At 41.5% G+C, this 13,941-nt stretch overlaps 1 protein-coding gene across 9 annotated transcripts in view; it reads left to right on the plus strand.

The window, feature by feature from the left end:
* Positions 1-13,941, plus strand: part of MAPKAP1 (MAPK associated protein 1) — a 243,471-nt gene that overhangs the window by 66,208 nt on the left and 163,322 nt on the right. The gene's annotated exons all lie outside the window — the stretch shown is intronic.

Below are 13,941 nucleotides of genomic sequence, written 5' to 3' on the forward strand. Positions count from 1 at the left end.
TGATGGCCGAAGAATTGATGCTTTTGAACTGTGGTGTTGGAGAAGACTCTTGAGAGTCCCTTGTACTGCAAGGAGATCCAACCAGTCCATTCTGAAGGAGATCAATCCTGGGTGTTCATTGGAAGGACTGATGCTAAAGCTGAAACTGCAATACTTTGGCCACCTCATGCGACGAGTTGACTCACTGGAAAAGACTCTGATGCTGGGAGGGATTTGGGTCAGGAGGAGAAGGGGACGACAGAGAATGAGATGTCTGGATGGCATCACCGACTCGATGGACATGAGTTTGAGTGAACTCCGGGAGTTGGTGATGGACAGGGAGGCCTGGCGTGCTGTGATTCATGGGGTCGTAAAGAGTCGGACATGACTGAGCAACTGAACTGATTCACATAATGGATATTACATAATGATTAAAATGATGATACTGATGTTATTTCTTGATATAGATAGATTGAATAATATGACAAAAAATAAATTATAAAATAGGATGTATGGTTTCACCAGATTTTTGTTAAAATGAGTCTATTTGCATAGAAATAAATGAAAAAGATGTTCATAAATATCAGGAGGTTATCTCCAACTTCTGTTTCTTTACTAATTTTTATTCCTTTAAGGTTCTTCCTTTTCTAAAATGAATGTGTGTTATACTCCCTTAAAGTGAAAGTAAAGTGAAGTTGCTCAGTCGTGTCCGGTTCTTTGCAACTCCATGGACTATTGCCTACCAGGCTCCTCTGTCCATGGAATTTTCCAGGCCAAAATACTGGAGTGGGTTGCCATTCTCCAGGGGATCTTCCCAACCCAGGCATCGAACCTGGGTCTCCCGCATTGCAGGCAGACACTGTACTGTCTGAGCCACAGGGAAGCCCAAATGTGATAATAATAATGAAACAGAAGTTAAAGTGAGAATTTATGAGAAAAAGTTCACCCAGTTTGTGTAGAGAAAAACTGGTGGGGTGTTTTTAGACCAAGATGATTCTGATTTTTAAAACAATGAAACATCATCACTAAAAGCCATATGATACTCATGTTGTTGTTTAGTTGCTTGAGTGAGCGACTTCACTTTCCCTTTTCACTTTCACACATTGGAGAAGGAAATGGCAACCCACTCCAGTGTTCTTGCCTGGAGAATCCCTGGGACGGGGGAGCCTGGTGGGCTTCTGTCTATGGGGTCACACAGAGTCAGACACGACTGAAGTGACTTAGCAGCAGCAGCAGCAGCATGTCTGACTCTTTTGCGACCCCATAGACTGTAGCCTGCTAGGCTCCCCTGCCCATGAGATTTCCCAGGCAAGGATACTAGAGTGGGTTGTCATTTCCTTCTTCAGGGGATCTTCCTGACACAGGGATCAAACCTGCATCTCCTGCATTGGTAGGCGGATTCATTACTGCTGAGCAACCTGCAAAGCCTTCATGGTACTCATACTGACATCTTACACTAAGGTATTAAGGACCTGTTTCTGGATTAAGAAAAGCTACTAGCTACCTGTTTGTTTGATTTTTTTTCTTTTTAATCATAAATTGAGAAAATTTTGAGTAGCTGTTATGTGTAAAGCATAGTACAGGAGCTAGGGAAAGGAAAAAATAAGAGTAAAATTAGACCACTGACCACAGGAACAGTAAAGAATAATAGTATTGTCTCCTATTTACTGAATACTTGCTATATACCAGGCAGCATGCTAGAAACTTTAAGAATATAATTTCTAATCTACACAGTATTTCCAGGATATAGAAGGTGTAAGTCCCATGTTCATATGGGGTCCAGAAGTGATTAAGCAATTTGCTGAAGATCACACCCTGATATATGGTAGGACCAGATTTTAAAGCAGTTTATTTGACTTTGGAGTTTATACTGTCTGTTTAAGAAGAACCACATATATTATAAGAAATATTTTCCAAATGTATTTTATTTGCTTGTCAAATATATTATGTGTTAGTAGGAGATAAGCTCTCGTTTTCCTAACATTTAGCATAAGAAAAAATTGTGTCAGCTTTTTCCATCTTGGTCCTGGAGGAGTCCTTGATTCATGAGACCTGAATTCTGTTAGTTACTATGTCACTAGCTTTCTGTGCGACTTTGAATGCATCATCTCACATTTTGGGGCTGAGTTAACCAGTTAGTAAGATGAGGAGGGTGACCAGGGTCAGACCCATCATTAGAATTAGATAATTTAACGGTCAGTGTGAGATGTTTAGAAACATTTGTAGACCCTTAAGTATTTAGATTCTTTTTCTGAGAATACTGTAGGCAAGGCAGATGATTCATTCATCAGGAACTTGTTGAATGTTTATCTTCATGTTGGCAGAGTAAGAGATCCCTGGGGTGCATTGATAAAATGATAGTCCCAGCCCTCAGAGAACCAGCTCAGAGTCTTGTGAGATGAACAGACCATGATGATCCAAGGACCAGAGGATTTGGAAGTGCGTTTGACCCTCTGTGTTCCCAGACGTGGAACCTACAGATACGGAGGGCCAACTGTTCTCGGCCATTTTGTATAGGAGGCTTGAGCATCTGTGAATTTTGGTGTCTGGGCAGTGGGTGGTCCAGGAATCAATCCCTCATGGAGACTGAAGGTTGATCGGATATTTGAAGGATCCAGGTGTAGACTAAACTCTGGAGGGAGAAGTTATTGGAGTCTTAAACCTAGTCTTGAAATGTGAGGAGGTTCTGTCTGCAATCTGTGGTTTAGTTTTTCAGTGACTGCCCACACACTTGCCATTGTGCAAGCAAGGATTCCCCTGGAGGGGAGATAGGCCTCTTACTGCCTGCTTTATCCCATCCTTTTAGGTAGCTGTGTCCCCTTCCTGGAAACCTAGAAATGCTGACTCAGGTCTGACATACCAGGAACCACATAATCTGCTGCCATGTAAAATTCTTTCTTAAGCAGAAAGTAGGGAAAAATCCCCTACTTGTCCTTCTTGAGAGCAGACTCTTCTGTAACGTTTCCTCGACTTCCCTGACAACGGCATCCTATTGTCTGCTTCCACGGCACCTTTTTTGTGATTCTTCAGTGTACAGATCTTTCTCCTTCTGTGTATCTTTCTCCCTCTTCTCTGTTACAGAGCACCCAACATACTGCTCAATACATATTGGGAAGGGGAAGATAACTCCATCCTGGTTGGTTATATTTGGTCATTCAAATAACTGTAATGATAATAATGTTAATAATAGTAGCTTGCATGTTTTAAGAACTTACTATGTGCCAGTCACAGTTCTCAGTGCTTTGCATGTAATGATTAATTTACTTCTCACAGCAGCCCTGTGAAGAGGTATTATGAGAATCCCCACTTTGAGAGGTGAGAAGACTAAGGCTCAGAGAAGTGAAATACTTTGCCCCAGGTCACACAGCTGGGAGGTGGGGCATCAGCATATGAGCCCAGGCACTCGGACCGAGTTCCTGATCTCTGTGTTATACTTGCATGAATTGTGAAGGGCTCCCAAAGGTCCTCTACTTGTTATTGTGAGGTTAATCCTCAGCCAGGTTTTAAGTGGCTCCTTGTTTTCCCCAAGGGGTTGGCTGCAAAGGTGGTGATCATTCCTTTTGCTCTGAGGTTTTCGTAAAGCCTTTTTGCCAATGGACTATTTTGTAGCTGAAGCCATTTAGGAGACAGTGAGGTGCTTAGGGACAGAGTGCTGCTGTTCTGCTGGTGACACAGTGTTTTATGTGCTTGGGTTTGGTGTGGGCTGTGTTTCCTCAGGCCCGAATGATTGAGGGACATGAGTGAGAGTAAGCTGACTGCAGTATAATCTGGAAGGATCGAGGTAATTTGTACAGACTGGTAAGGGTTTAGACTTGACTCAGAGAAAGGATGTTGCTTATAGAAAAGGCAGAAAAATACTAAACTGTATTTTGTGTGCAAAACAAAGGATCTGTCTGAAATCAGTAACGTCCAGGTGATGATTTTCAAAGAGAGATTATTTCCAAAATGAGACTGAAGCCATTTAAAGATGTGAATTGATGGGAGTATTCTTCTTTTTCACCACTGTCTTCTCACAGTTTGTCCCTAAGGTCAGCCAGCAATTCCTTTTCAGTGTCTGTCAGATTTGACACTTCTCGTATTCACCAGTCACTCCTTTGTTCCAGAACCTTCTCACATCCCATTTATGTTATAGCAGCAGCTTCCAGGCTGGTCTCCCTTCTCTTGTCCCCTCTCCTGCTGTGTGTCGTGTACAGCAGTGGCCAGATTGAGTACCCCCACTGCCCTTGTGAGGGAGCAGAACGAACTCACCTGACAGAGCCCATCTGCAGTGGCACCCTTGCTCCCCGCATACTTTCCAGCTTAATTCTTCCTGTTCAGTATAGTTTGATCGTTTTTTAACCATCACCTACCTTCCTGTTGTAGGTATGTGATTTTAGTTAATACATCATTTCTCATATTAGCCCCAGGATAGTCCAGAAAGATAGAGACTTTTGTTCTCCAGATGAAGAAGCCAAGAGGCAGAGAGGAGAAAACCCTACAAAGGAACTTCCACATGGATGCAAAATAATTAGCAGCTGAGTGAGTGAATGATGGAAAAGCCAGCAATTAGGAAAGCCTGTGCAGTACTTGAACCTGTGTCAGTCAGTTTATAGAGCTTCTGTCACCCTGCCTCTCAGCAGAACCCCACTTTGCAGATTACCTGACCGTTTTATGCAGTTTTTCACACCTTTGCTCCCGTTATTTCTTCAGCCTGGGCTCCCTTAGTCCATTGCCTCGTGTTGTGCAGAACACAGAAACAAGATCACTCCAGTTAGCACTTTGATACTTGAACCGCTTGTACCTTCCCATTCCCTCTGAACTTTTGTATCATTTACATTATAAATACTCAAGAGATTGGTTTGTGACTTTTCTAATCAGATCGTGTGTGTATGATGTCATCTACAGTAACATTTTTTTCTTATGTATTTTCCTCAAACACTAAGTACTTCCCTTAGTATTTAAGTGCTGGGTTTTGTTTTTTTTCCTTTTTTGTCTTTTATTTTTGTTCCCATTTGCACATCTCTTTCAAGATACCTTTTTCTGTTTTATTCATGATACCTGTCACTGGCGAGGATTGTCTGCCTTTGCTTGGCTCACAGTCATGTTCATCTCGCAGCCTGTCTCTTCTCTGTTGTTTGGAAGGAGTTGCCCAGAGATCCTTCTGACACAAAACGGTAGAGGAGGAAGACTTCGGAATATGGGATGTAGTCTCTGCCCTGGAGCTATCTGTCCTTTAGGGGAAGGTGTCTGAGAACAGCAGCCGTTCCCACACCAGCCACAACTGGTGCTCAGAGGTTGTACATGTGCCAGGTTGAGCTGAGCTGCTTAAGGTGGGCCACGTTTAAGCGGGTGCAGGTGTGCCCCCTAGCAATTATTTCATTTAGTGAAAACTTACTGAGCCTCTGCTTTCTAGGCCCTCTGAATACATATGTGAATAAATTCCTACCCCTGCTCTGAAGGAACTTGAATGTAGACTAGTAGGTACACAAGCCATAATAAGGAGTATTAAGAAAGTTCTAGATTAAAGACAACTTTAAAAATCCAAGTTTCATGTATCTTTTTTTGATCAGTGAATGCTAAATCATCTTAACATCATTTAGTGTAATTTATTGTTAGTTTTGGACTTCCTGGTGGCTCACCAGTAAAGAATCTACCTGACAGTGCAGGAGACACAGATTTGATTCCTGGATCAGGAAGATACCCTGGAGGAGGAAATGGCAACCCATTCCAGTGTTCTTGCCTGTGAAATCTAATGGACAGAGGAGCCTGGTGGGCTACAGTCCACGGGGTCACAGCTAGACACAATTAAGTGACTAAACAACAGCATTGTTTAGGTGTAATTTTGCATTCTGCGTTTGTATACCTACCTTTGTAATCTTTAAGTTTTTCTTTTTCTATATAAATACTCCTTTTCAGTGACTGGGCTTCCCTGGTGGCTCAGAGGTTAAAGCGTCTGCCTGGAATGCAGGAGATCCGGGTTTGATCCCTGGGTCGGGAAGATCCCCTGGAGAAGGAAAGGGCAACCCACTCCAGTACTCATGCTTGGAGAATCCCATGGAGGGAGGAGCCTGGTGGGTACAGTCCGCGGGGTCGCAGAGAGTCGGGCACGACCGAGCGACTTCTCTTTCACTTTCAGTGACTAGCTTGCATTCCTTGGCAGATATAGCACAATTTACATACCTCTTTCTTAGAAATTGCTTCATGAACAGTCTTGTGGAGAAGACAAAGGTAGGGAGTCTTATCGGAGAGTAGAACAGTGTTCTTGGTGAAGGTGGAATAAGTGATAGGAGTCATTTTGGCCTGAACTTATAGTGGAACGTAGTTGTCTTTTTCTTCCCTCCTTCCCTTCCCCTTCCTCTTCTTTTTCTTCTTCTCTCTCTTTCTTTTCATTGAGCTACTAGTAGCCGGGGAACATACAGAGAAAAAGATAGTTTGGAAAGTGGTGGGAATCCAGTGGTAGTCCATATCTAGGGATTTTAAACTTTGTGAAGTATTGGGAAACTTCCCTAATCATCTGAGAAGAGGTGTGTGCCCCTACTGGTGTGTGAGGTGACTGGGGCTGTTCTAAGCCTCTGGCTGTTCATGTAAATAGACATTCAAAGACATCTGATAAATCTGGGGGTGGAATTAGTGGGACTTGATGTCTGCCTAGCCCTGTGGAGGTAGTAGGCTTGCTGGTGGGAAGGCTGGAATTGCTGAAGAATGGCGTGCCTCTGATTAAATGGAAAAAGACTAAGGATTAGAGCTAAAGAAAATGAATCCTATGTTAGACTGGTTAGCTGGTGGAGTAGTTGTAGAGAGGGCATGACTTTTCCATCTTTTGATGGTGACAAGAAAAACAGGACTGGCGGTCCACAGAATGTGTTTTCCCATCCTCAAGTTCTGCCCTTTTCTTGCCGGTAAGTCCTCATGAACTCTTTGAGCCTCAGTCTCCTCATGTGAAAGAATTGAGGATAATTATCCCTACTGAGTAGTGGTTATTTTTAAAGTTAAATGGAGAATACCTGTGAAAGTGCCGTAGCGGTGGACTGCTCTTACTCTTATTATTTTTAAAACTAATTTTCTTTATTTATTTATTTTCGGCTGTGCTGGGTCTTTGTTGCTCTGCGGGCTTTTCTATAGTTGTAGCAAGTGGGGACTGCTCTCTCAGTGCAGTACAGGCCTCATTGCTGAGGCTCCTTTTGTGTGGAGCACCGGCTCTAGGGCCTTGGGCTTCAGTGGTTGTGGTTCCCGGGCTCTAAATCACAGGCTCAGTAGTTGTGGCTCATGGGCTTAGTTGCTCTGCAGCATGTGGGATCTTCCTGGATCAGGGATTGAACCTGTATCTCCTGCATTGGCAGGTGGATTCTTTTACCACTGAGCCACTTGGAAAGCTCTCTAATAAGTTATTTTATTAACCATTATGTTTTACACCTTTGACTTTCTATCTCTGCTGTAACCCTTCGTCAAACATTATCAGGATTATAATCCAAGGAGAAATTTAACCATGCCTAGCTTCACCAGTACTCACTTTGCCCACAGAAAATGGACTCGTGAGGCTGTGTAATGTTCATTTGCTAGTTAGAAAGGAAGTGAAACCATAGTTATTTCAGTGAGACTTTTTTCCTCTTTCCTACCTTGTGAAAAGTATATTCATATGTTTTATAAGACTCCCCTACATGTCTAATTTGGTGACAAGAATCACCATTATTGTTAAATTTATTATACTTTCACTTCTTTTCCCTGAGTGACTCATTATTGAATCTTGGAAATGCAACTGTGTTTTTGTTTAGGAGGAGGTGGTGGTGAGGGAGAACTTGAGAATGACTTTTAAATAAGAGAACTTTGCATTATATTTATCTGTCTGGAGGCAATAAATCTGTTTCAGCAGATTAAATACAGACTTCTTTATAAAGCCCTGTTTTCTCAAACCTCTTATCAGCAGCACTTGGCAGTAATCACACCTACGGAAACTTGTAATTTTCCTCAAGGAGGTGACACTGACAGAATTAAAAATGAAGGAGCCCCCCTGAAAAGCAAGTTCATTACAAATTAACAGTGGTCTTAGCAAAGCAGTGGGCTAAGGCGTGTCAAATAGCGATATGGATAAAGAAACCCAGCATTTTAAACTGTCAGAGCTGGGAGCAGGGCTAGCCTGAGAACAAATTAATCACATATTGTCAAGGCAAAGTTGCATCAAATTAACACATCGGATTCCAGCATATTAATGTTAGAATGCTTTCACCTGATTATTACTGCAAACCATTGCCACTCTTTGAATGCAAAGATATAATTAAATTGCTAAATAGAAAGTGCATATAATATCTCCACATGCATTTAGGATGCATGAGCTGAAAAGTGCACATCCTAGGAAGTGACAGATTCTATTTGTAGGGGGAAACTTTACTTTTTTTCCCCTTTTATTTACTTGGGAGTACCAGAGTATGAAATTGGAAAAGTTAGTTATGTTATTCATATCCTGTATGAGTTAGATGAAATACAGGTTTAATCTAACTGATTTGCTACACTGGCTCTGAGTGCCTAATTACCTCTGCCTTTTTTCTGGGAGAGAAATGGGAAGATGTTGCATGATGGCCCTTTACAGCATAGTTGTCCACATTGCATGTGGATCTGTCATCTGATGGTGGAGAAACCAGACTGACCATTCTGATCACTCTCTTATATGTGGAGCTTACTATCTGGCCCTGCTGGGTCTAGTGTGTGTGTTCTACGATCTTCAAAACAAGAATTCTGGCAGAAGCCCAACTGTGGTTGACCATTCTGATCCAGGAAGCAGCCCAGCAGGAAGAACTTGCTTTCTTCTTAAACTCTGCCTGTCCCAGGTTATACTTGGGCCAGGCCTCCTGGCCTCTGTCTCTGCTGCTCACATCCAGCCTTGCTGTCTCTGTTAGTCACACTTAAGCTTGACCACTCTCCCGCTGTGCTATACCAAGCTCTGATGGTCCTCTGCATTAAAATCTTAAAACTCACCTCCTTTCATGAACTCAGGCACTCGGAGACTCCTCTCTTCAGCTTGGGGTAGCGCAGTCTCAATTCACAGATCTCAGGAATAGCTGCAGGGCTTGTAAACCTGGACGAAGGAAGCTGTAATCACCAGGAGCCGGCATGGGCTCCCTCAGAGCCAGGCGGGGCAGGACAGCCTCATTTCCTTCCTGGGTAGTGTGACTAGCTAGAGCACTCTGGTTGTGGTGTTCTGAATTTCAGTAAAGCATCTGACTATTTTAGTGGAAGCTTGTACAATATTCTTGCAGGCCAGCTGGAGAAATGTTAGCCAGTAACATTGTGGTCAGGTGGTCTTGCACCTGGCCTGAATGACCAGATACAGAGTGACTAGGCATGTGTCAGTCCGGACAGCTATCTGTTGTGGCAGGCTGCAGGGCTCCGTGTGTTCAGGGGCTTGAAGGAGAACGTTGATGACAGGCTGATCACATTCATGGAAGGCAGAAACTGGGGCAAGAGCAGGCATGTTCTGTAACAAAGTCAGGGCCTGAAGTGGTCTTGACGAGACAAAATGGTACTCGCACTTAGGTCATCAGATGCAAGTGTTGTGTTTGGGGGTGCTGAAAGAGAAGGACAAAATATGGTTTAACCAAGAAGTACATGAAAGAAAGTTGGTTGTGACTCAGTACGATTGAGCACAGCCAGAGAGATGATAGAAAAACTCATTCGTTCATTCATTCTGAAATATTTCTTAAGTCTTTTGTTGTTCAGTTGCTCAGTTGTGTCTGACTCTTTGTGAGTCAGACTACATAGACTACAGGCTATAGACTATGAACACGTAACCATGGAAAGATGGTTAATACTCCCTTTGCTACAGCATAGACTATAGCACGCCAGGCTTCCCTGTCCCTCACTATCTCCTGGAGCATGCTCAAACTCATGTCCACTGAGTCAGTGATGCCATCCCACCATCTCATCCTCTTGAGTCTCATGAGTCTGTATGTGCCAGGAACTTTGCTAAATGCTGAGGATACAACGGTGAATAAGATAGACAAAGTACCCAGACTCATGGTGTATGTAATCTTGTAGGAAATTGAAACAATTAGAATAAAACGTAGTAAATGCTATGGGAGGGAAAGTTCAGTAGGCTTAACTCCTTCAAGAAAGGGGCACTTGGTCTGGGCTTAGGATGGGAGAGAATTAGGGAAGACTCCTCAGATGAACCCTAAGCCAAACTTTGAGGGATAGGAGCGGGGTGAGTCGGATAAGAAACTTCCAGGCAGGGGAAATGCTGGTTATAAAAATCTGAGATGAGAGGAGGAAATTCTGGTGGATTCTAGGGGAATGAAGGTAGTTGAGTGTGCCTGGCATGTAGAGGGTAGACAAGGCGAGAGGTGAGGTGTGATCAGGAAGGTTTTGACCTGATCCTGAGAGTCATATTTTGAGCAAGAGATTGACATCCTTAGGTCTGAATAAATCACTGTGCCTGCATTTTGTTTGGGGATAGTGCATTCCTGTAAAATGGACGTTAGCAGCTATAAACAGCCTGTGTTGAAACAGAGGCTGCCAGGAAGAGGTGGAGACAGAATAGAGTGTATGAGTTGGGATGTACAAAATCTGTGTGGAGAAGAGAAGACCCAGGAAGATCGAAGCATTGCCTGAACATAGTAGAAATATTCTCAGAGGAGGGCTCTGCATGACTGCCAAGCTGGGGACAGCAAAGGGAGTATTAACCATCTTTCCATGGTTACGTGTTCATTGTTGGCTGTTTGTAGGAGGCAGTGTAAGTAGACTAGAAAGAGCCTTAACTCCCTACACTTGCACTTTATATTTTCAGGCCTTACACTGGAGTCTTTAATCCATTTTCAATTAAATTTTGTGCATGGTGTAAGGTTAAGGATCCAACTTCATTCTTTGACATGTGGATATTTAGTTTTTCCAGCACCATTTGTTGAGTCACAGTCTTTAAGTGACTTAGAATGAGAGCACAGCTCACAAGTGGAAAGATAATGTTTGATCTTCTACACTTCATATTTATATGATTTCCTTGATGATCTACATAATAAAGCCTTTATTTGAAATGCCCTTTGCTTATTGTGATAATCATTTCACATGATTTTATATATATATATACATAAAATCATTATGTTGTGTACTTTAAATACTCTATACCGATTATATCTCAATAAAGCTGTGAGAAAAGTACCCTTTCCCTCACCTCGTCACTTGCAGTCCACATTCTGTCATACCATGGTTCCAATTCTATGAATGTTTTGTTCTCTCTGCCCAAATGTCTCTTTGTCAGTGAATTTCTGTTTATCTTTTAGGATTCAGCCCACATATGGCCTCCCTTGACTTCCTCAAGTTGTACTTAATCACACTTCATTGTGTTGTGTTGCTGTGCTTAGTTGTTCAGTCGTGTCCGACTCTGTGCAACCCTGTGGACTGTAGCCCACCAGGCTTCTCTGTCCATGGGGATTCTCCAGGCAAGAATACTGGAGTGGGTTGCCATGCTCTCCTCCAGGGGATCTTCCCAACCCAGGGATCGAACCCAGGTCTCCTGAATTGCAGGTGGATTCTTTCTCAGCTGAGCTACCAGGGAAGCCCATACTCCATTGTAATTGTACATTTATATAGCCTTTGCATACACAAGAATATAAGCTCTGTGTGGACAGTGGTTAGTTTGTCTTTATAATCCAGCAACCAGCACAGATCCTGTCATCCAGTAGTCATTTCATAAAATTAACGAGGCCCCCTTTGTCATAGAGACCATAAAATGGTGAAGGATGAGATGCCTCAGTTTTATATATAATGAGCTGAACTGCTGTCTGTTCAGTTCTAAAATTAGGAGATAGATTAGTTCTCTGAGGTCCCTTCTGGCTCCAGCAGATGATGAAAATTGCACAGGGAATCACTATCCAAGTATTCCCAGAGCTTCATTCCCAGAAATCTCACAAGATCTACCTTGAAATGGTACCAGATCTTAACTTTTTTTGGTTGGGAGCGGAGGTAGGGGACCCTAAGGAATTTTGCCATCTCAGGGTCAGGTGAAGTAAAGTGTGTTGGCTGAGCCTGACCAGTGCATTCTGTATGCAAAAGTTCTGTCTTTCACTGCAGGCAAGGCTTTCCCATCCCACTCTCTTTTGGCCTCACTGTTATCATTTCTAAAATTGGGAAGATTGGGTAGAGTCATCAGTTTTTATCGATTCAGTATGTGTCTGTTTGAGGAGGTAATGAATTGGTTTTGAAAAAGCATATTCAATATTCTGATGTTATATAAGGAAAATAAAAAGATAATTTTTACATTATAGTTACAAAAAAAGTAAAGCCTCTTTGAAATTTGACTGTTGGGAACATACTGAAGATAGAATAAATTTTAATGGCTGTGGTGAGGTGCACATCATCTTTAGGGGAGTATGAGATTTTTATAGTTATCAGAAAGGGTCATGGGTTAAAGATGGTCATGAAACACTGCATTAGTTTCTGTTGCTATCTAATTTTCTGTGATTCTGTGATAAAAATTTCATGGAAGGCTTCAGTGGAATGAGCCCTACTTATTTCTAGCGTATGTATGAGTTGTACCTACAGTTTTTGTTTGCTTGTTTGTTTTTTAAAATTGAATTCTGACACTGTTACCTTACTAGTTATGTGACCATGGGCAAATCACTTAATCTCTCTAAGCTTCAGTTTTTTCATTTGTAAAAGAGACATGATGATAACACCTTCTATATAAGATTATAGTGATAATTAAATAACTAAAGCTCTTAGCTTAGTGGATGGTGTATCATAAATGTTCTGTTCATATTAATTATTATTATTAGAGGTTTGGGGTGGATATTAACCACACCTCTCTCCCTGATCTGACTTTGGAGCCTTGAGAGTTCCAATATAGAAATCAGCAAAATGGAATTTAAAATATCAGTTTTATTATTGGCAAATCTGGTTACGATTTGCAACCCTATTATTTCCTCCACTGAGTGTATGTCAGCACTATCCAGTAGAACTTTGTATGTTGATAGGAATATTCTATATCTGTGCTGTCAAGTAGGGTAGTCACCACTCACATGTGACTACTGACTACTTGAAATGTGACTAGTGTGACTGTGGAACTGAAACTTAAATTTTATTTAAATTGATTTAAATTTACATAGGCAGACATATCTAGTGGCTACTGTATTGGACAGTGCTTCTAAGTGCCTAGAACAGGTAAGGAAAGCGATGTCAGTTAACTCACTCTTTCTGGGACAAAGAAGAAACCATTTTCCCCAGTATTTCAAAAAGGGCACATATTATTAGGTCTGCTTTGCGCCTGAAGCTAAGAAGCCTGGAAATAGAATAGGTCCGCTTATATTAGTCACTACATGTACATACCATTTTCTTAATAAATTTAAAATTTTCAATGCATTAATGGTAAAGACTTTTTATTTTGCTTCATTCTGTACCTTAAATATAACCCTAGGTTTTTCCTTCTGTACTTGTGTATTTTATTTTTAACAAATAATTGGATGATTCCAAGTATAGCTTATTTTCAGACAGAATGAAAAGAAATACTTAAAAAACACAATTAAAATTAAATATTTTGTAAATCATTGCCCTGAATTCAGTCTTATCTCATTTATATTGAACATGGCTTTTGGTAAGCTTATGGAAAATCAGTTGTTTCTTTGCAGTTCTTTTTTTTCCTTCTTCGTATTCTTTCTGTTGGGCTTAAATATTAAAGGGAGTCTTATCAGTATAGCTTTTTTCTAGAAAAGGGAAAGTTGATGTTTCTTTTGAAATTTCCCCAAAGAAATATCGTGCTTATAGCTTTGCTCCATGTATAGAGATTGTGTAGTTTCATGATGTTGGACCTCCTATTGGCCATGAGTAACTGAGTGAATTCGAAATGATAGTATTTTGGGATTAGATCTTAAATTTGAGAATTTTATCTTGAAATTGCCACCACATGTACAGCACCCCCTCCCGTTTATTGAAATAAACATTGGTTATGCTTCTAAAGTTTTCCATTGATAGCCTTTCTCATTAAGTATATTCAGCCTATTA

Source organism: Moschus berezovskii, chromosome 11, assembly GCF_049115385.1.
Source record: "Moschus berezovskii isolate FMDL1 chromosome 11, NW_MosBer_1.0, whole genome shotgun sequence".
Taxonomy (NCBI): domain Eukaryota; kingdom Metazoa; phylum Chordata; class Mammalia; order Artiodactyla; family Moschidae; genus Moschus; species Moschus berezovskii.